Below are 6,762 nucleotides of genomic sequence, written 5' to 3' on the forward strand. Positions count from 1 at the left end.
CCAGAGTGTCACACAGTTTCCTGTTTGGAATGGTACTTTCTCCTTGCCTTCCATGAGAAGTTCCCGAGATGAACTGGCCTGCCTCTCAGCTAAGTTATTTCCCATGCCTCTGTCTACTCTGTCCCTTCATAATTTGCTGAGATGTCTTGACTGCTGCTGTCTCTTCTCCCTTTCTTCTTATAATTTTGAGTGAATGTCTTTTTTTATTCTTTTATTGTCATTTTGGCTGTGTTTAGAAAAGAGAAAAGATGAATATGTATAAATGCCATTTCTAGGAACAAAAAAAAGGAAATTTTTTTTGGTAAGCAAAAGCAAGAGGCAGTACAGCCTGGTGGATTGGAGCCTGAATCCAGCTCTGTGATCTCGTTTCTTCCTCTGTAAAAGGAGAGGAGTGTAAGAATAGCATCTTCTTTAGAGAATTTCTGGGAAGATTGAATTGGTTACTATTAGAGAGTGCTCAAAACAGCATGCAGTACGCAGTTAGCACTACCTAAAAGGACAGTGCAACACATTTGGTTTCAAAATATCCTGTTAATAAAACAGTTGTGAGCAATAGGACCCTGGTATAGGGTTCTGAGATTCCTTTACACAGTTCCACTGGAAGCTGGTTCTGCCAAGAGCTGGGGCTTGGCCGACCCAGGCACAGGGATCATCTGGGGCCACAGCGTGGAGCTCTCAAATGTTGAGGAGAGCAAGAAGGGGAAGGTAGGCAGAAAAATTCTGCTGCCCTTTCATGCAGCAGGCCTGGAGGAGAGAGACCAGGGTGGGCCTGTAGAAGAGGGAGGGGGCATTGGGAGCGGGTCACCTTCTCTGGGTCCACCAGGTGCTCTCATCCTGCTGTGTTAGGTCCAGGCTGGAATGTGCAATTCAGGCAACACTGCCACCTGGAAGAGTAGGAATCTGCCCAGAATGTTCTGGAAGAACTCATCAAGAGACTGACTGTAGGAATAGGAAATAACTATGTACTCTAAAGACCTACTGCTTAAAGCAATGCTGTTAAAAACACAGAAAAAAGATTTAGAGAAAATCAATCAATACATGTTTAGGTTGGGCTGTATATTTGAAAAAAGTCAGAGATGTTTTAAAGAATAGAAAACAAAATGAACTTAGTCTGACTTAGAATCCTCAGAGCAACAGAAGAATATTGTAAACATGGCCTGGTTAACTTATAGAAATCCTGGCCTCTCTAACTGTCTTACTTATTCATCCAAGAAATACTTACTGAGCACCAACTTCACCACCAATGTGAAGGACAGTGTGACAATGTTACAAAGGAAAACGAAGCACCATCTGTTTCCCCGGGGGGTTTTCCATCTAAATGAGACATCTGCAAAAGTCGCTAAATCAAGGTAACACATGATGAGCAGTAAAGTTAATTGATGTTATAGAATTTAGTGGAAGAAGAAATAACTGATCAGTAAAAATGTGGGAGAGATGGGATACGACCTGGGGTTTTGTCCTTTCTCTCCTGTAGCCTGGTCGCTGGCTCCTCCTCTCCTCAGACAGTGCGCCCAGCAGAGCAGAAACACATGTATTCCTTGTGCCGGTTGCCCGGTCTGTTGCTCGAGGCCTTACAGCAGCTAATCCTTTACCTTGGAACGCCCTTCCTCCAGCCCCTTCCTACATGGCTGACAGCTGCGTGCTAACTCACCCTCAAGTCTCAGCTTCGATGTCAGCTTCTCTGGGGGCCTCCTGTGACTTGATAAAGGACATTTCCCCCCTTCATATAATAATTTAATATATGCTAGCCAAACAAAGTATTTATACCTAGTTAATTAGATTAAAACAGATTTGCATGGCATATTATGTAACATTCATTATATACACGTGATTTAGGCAACACAAGCCAATTCTAGATATGCTGATTACTCAGCATCAGGAAACCATGAATGGTGCCAGTAACGCTCAGCATAGATTAACAGTCTCTTAAACGTAAGGGGCATTTTTCACATATTCTCCTAGCACTCCTGTGTACCCCATGGCATTACTTAGCGCGCTGCATTGCAATCAGCCGTTTAAACACCGGATCTCCCTCTAGACTGTGGGCTCCCTGTGCGGGTCTTGTCGACAGTTCTACTCCAGCACCTGGTGCCCAACACGAGTTCATGTTGAGGGCACACTAGGAAGGAGAACAGCAAAAGGAAAATGTGTGTGTGCTTGTGTGTGTGTCGAGACAGGGCAAATTCAGCTTTTGTCCACTGGGAGTGAACAACCGATAAACCTGTGTGGGTTCCCACTGGCAGGCAGTGGGAAGTGGGTAGACAAAGCAAGTCCCAGCCTGCAGAGGAAGACGGCATCCCTGGCTTTACAATTCCTCTTTACCTCCATCCTTGCTAAGCAAAGTGTGGTCTGAGGACCAGTGGCAGCAGCATCACCTGGGAGCTTGTCAGACAGACTCTCAGGCTCCGCCCCAGATCCGCTGGGCCACAGGGGCACTTTCACAAGCTCTCCAGGCGAGTTGCATGCACCTTAAAGTGTAATAAGCATGCCCCAGACGATGCCAAGACTTCCCCGATTCCACTGACTTGACTTGAAATTTTGTCCAATTGCTCCTTACTTCAACACTCCCAACATTTTCATATAGTGAATTTTTCATAGCCTCTTGCAAATTGTTGAAAAAGAGAAAATGTTAAAAACAAGAAAATAATTTCCATGCAAAGAGCAAACACACCTTGTGCTCTTGAAAACGACTGAGCGGTGTAACCATGGCCTTGTCAAGTCTGCTTTCAAGATCTGGCCATGCATCAAGTGGTGACACAGAACCTTGTTTTGAGATGACTTCCAGCTCCATGGATTTTTTGCATCAACCTCAGTTGTTGTCAGAATCTTTCCTCATGAGAATGAAATGGTATTTATTTAGTGGTAAACATATCAATTTTTTTCTTTAATAAACTTTTTATTTTAGAATAGTTTTAGATTTACAGAAATGTTGTGAAAATAGTGCAGGGAGTTCCTGTACACCCCACACCCAGTTTCCCCCATTGTTAACATCTTAACGTTAGTGTATATTTGTCACAACAAATGAACCAGTGTTGATACATTATTATTTTTATTTATTTTTTTGTGTGAGGAAGATCAGCCCTGAGCTGACATCCATGCCAATCCTCCTCTTTTTTCTGAGGAAGACTGGCCCTGAACTAACATCCGTGCCCATCTTCCTAAATTTTATATGGGACGCTGCCACAGCACGGCCTGACAAGCGGTGCGTCAGTGCGCGCCCAGGATCCGAACCCGGGCCGCCAGCAACGGAGCGTGTGCACATAACCGCTACACCATGGGGCCGGCCCCGATACATTATTATTAACTAAAGTCTATACTTTATCCAGATTTCCTTAGTTTTTATCTGATGTCCTTATTCTGTTCCAAGAACCCGTCCAGCATCCCACATTACATTGAGCTGTCCTGTCTCCCTGAGCTCCTCTTAGCTGTGACAGTTTCTCAGACTTTCCTTATTTTTGGACACATTAATTTTAACAACTCTTTTATTTTTGGAATGCGCCTTCTTCCCGTAGTAAAGCAGAATCCTACTAAATGAATTCATATAACACTGTAAATCAGATTTAATAAAATAAAAGCCTGATAACAAGCTCCTGGAGGGTGGGACTGGGTTATTGTAATTAATCTACAACTCCAGCATCTAGCACTGCTCCTGTTTCTGACACAAATAGATGCTCAGTAAATGGCAGAGTCAATTTCTTGGTTTATTCTTTAGCATGCACCTACTAGGTATGTGTGGACTGGGGTTATAACGACCAGTGGGAGAAGGTTCCTGCTCTTAAACATCTCACAGATGGGTAGAGACAGTTAAGTGGAATAAAATATTTTTTTGTTTGGGAATCTTGCGGAACCCATGTACAGACTGCAGTGAGGGAGACAGTGATCATTTCCCCAATGCCCTCAGGGGTTGAGCTGAGTCGGGAAAGCCTTTCTAGGAGAGCTGAATCTGAAAAGATGACTTGGTGTTCAACCAGCAGAAAAGGGCAGATAAGTTCTGTGTTGGTTTATTGTTTTCATTTGCTTTGGTAACTGATATTTGGAATTATTTTGGTTTAGATTTTGAGACTGAATCTGCAGTTTCAAACTAACTGATAATCTCTAGCTTTTCAAAAATTCATTTACTTTATGCGAAAATGTAACTTCCTGATTAAAAGAAGAAGGAAAAATAAAAAGTTGCCTTTTGAACAGTACTGCTTAATAGAACTTTCCGTGATGATGGAAGTGTTCTATATCTGTGCTGTGCAACATGGTAGCTACTAGCCACATATGGCCACTGGGCACTTTTAATGTGGCCAGCGTGACTGAGGAACAGAATTTTAAATTTTATTAAATTTTAATTAATTTAAATTTAAACAACCACATACAACTAGTGTCTGCCACATTGGACAACACAGCCTTAGATCAGTAACAAAGTCTGCTGTGCATCACAAGACAACTGATTTTAGGGAAAAAATGAATTAAGAAGAGACGAGATATAATTTCCTTGAAATATTGAAGATTTTTAATATCAAAGGGCATATGACCCTGGAAAAATATTATTTTCTATGTTCCTCGAGGCATTTTGTCTGAGTGCCTGGAATACTACCACCTTGGTTGACTTCTTTCTGCACAGGCAGTTGTGTAAAAGATTGTTCTATGAACAAACTTGGTGATCAATTTGTGAGACCGGACAATTTTGTTTGTTTTCTGTTGAAGCATTTTATTTGCATGGATGTATTATGATCCTAGGAAAAGAATCTCAGAATTTTCCCTGCTGTGTGTTTTTGCCTTGCTTCTTGCTGGCCTGTGATGCCAGCTGAGATTGTCAGTATAACGGAACCGAACTCCCAACTCAATGATGAGATGGGAGTAGGTTATTCTGCCATTTTTTTAGATCTTTGATTTGTACATCAGATATGGGGCTGATCGCTTCACACTTGTTTAATCTGTGGCTGAGGTTTTCCCAGCAACAATTTTCTCAGCTCTGTGATCTGATCATCAGTGGTTTCAAGTTCACCAATGTAACCATGCTTCATCATCACAGTTAGAAACTGGATGATGACTTTGGAGCACTCCTGATAAGAACCTAGCATTTGCCTCTTTTTTCGGCATCGTTTTTGCTCTTGAGAACATCAGCCAGAACATTCATGCTCACCATTATGGCGGCACAGAAAGATGGAGGAAAGAGTTGGACAATTTTGATTATCTGTCTGCACAAAGATTTTCCAACAACAAGAGGTTTGCAACTTGTAAATATTTTTCTATTTCAAAACATAGTTATAGATGAACACTGTCCAACTGACATTTGTGAATGGCAATAGAAAAAGCATATATAACAGGGAATAAGGAAAATGTCACAAATACCAGCTTTTTGATGGCTTAAGGGGTTCAGAAGTCTCTTTTTAAAAAAATTTTTTTTACTCTTTTTAATTTTTTTTTTTGTGAGGAAGATCAGCCCTGAGCTAACATCCATGCCAATTCTCTTCTTTTTTTTTGCTGAGGAAGACCGGCCCTGAGCTAACATCTATTGCCAACCTCCTCCTCCTTTTTTCCCCCCAAAGCCCCAGTAGATAGTTGTATGTCATAGCTGCACATCCTTCCAGTCGCTGTATGTGGGACGCCGCCTCAACATGGCCTGACAAGCGGTGCATCGGTGTGCACCCAGGATCTGAACCTGGGCCGCCAATAGCAGAGCACAAGCACTTCACCGCTAAGTCACGATGCTGGCCCCAGAAGTCTCTTAATAAGATAGTTATTTCAAGTCTCCCAGGCCTTTTTATAGGATCTACAATTTTCAGTCTTATTCTCCTTCTGTGAGCTACCTGATTTTGGCCTAAATCTTAGTACCAGTGAAGAACTTAGTCATTTTGTATGTTATCATGTGTTGTGTATCACATTATCCATGGCCCTTTTCTCACCTCAGCACACAATGGCACCTTGGTTAATCTAACTCGGTGAGCCTGAAGGGGCTCAGGGCAGGCCTCTGCAAGATGTGTTACTTTGGCTCATGGAATATTTTGAGCTAACGACAACTGAGACCCTGTGGGCTCAAGAGAAACATTTACTTTTCCCTTAAAGAATTTAAATTGGGGGCTTGCCCATATAAGAGTTATTATCAGAAATAAATTTTTATGACCCATCTGTATGGCAGGGCAAACCTCTAATTACTGAACATCTGCTCTTCTTCTTGTCCTGTGAATTACCCTCCTCCTCTCTGAAGCCTCAGGCCCCTAACCCATTCCTTAGCTCAAGACGACATATATACCTCCTTTTACCTTTTTGTCTCTGCACATCTCATGTATGTGGGGTCTCCGACTCTCTCAGGTATATGGGGTTCCCGTACATACAAAATTAAATTTGATTTTCTCCTGTTAACCTGTCTCATGTCAATTTAATTCTTAGACCAACCAGAAGAACCTAGAAGGGTAGAGGAAAATTTCTTCCTCCCCAACAGGCCTCAACATTGTTTTTAACTCCAGGACGCTGGAGAGGAGCCAGGAGTGCTTCTCTTCAGGTAAGACACACTTTTTAGGGCAGGTGTAGGAGGAGAGGAGGAGGGAGATGGAAGGGGTTAGGGACTGGGGCCCCCAGGAGAGGGAGAGGGACAGGATTTATGTGGGCAATTTCTTCAACTTTAAAAAGGACTCACAAAAATGTATCCACACTTTTGCCTTTATAGCCATGTAGATGTAGGTGAAAGGGGTGGCTCTCAGAACAACTGTGTGGTTGGGCAGGGGGGAGAAGGAAAGACTGACTTTTCTCCATTTAGCTTGCTCTGCTTTTTGA

The 6,762-nt window shown here is 42.5% G+C and overlaps 1 pseudogene; it reads right to left on the reverse strand.

Moving 5' to 3' along the window:
* Positions 1 to 4,721: 4,721 nt before the first annotated feature.
* Positions 4,722 to 5,137, reverse strand: LOC131396629 (small ribosomal subunit protein uS8-like; annotated as a pseudogene).
* Positions 5,138 to 6,762: the final 1,625 nt, after the last annotated feature.

This window comes from Diceros bicornis, chromosome 33 (assembly GCF_020826845.1).
Source record: "Diceros bicornis minor isolate mBicDic1 chromosome 33, mDicBic1.mat.cur, whole genome shotgun sequence".
Taxonomy (NCBI): Eukaryota; Metazoa; Chordata; class Mammalia; order Perissodactyla; family Rhinocerotidae; genus Diceros; species Diceros bicornis.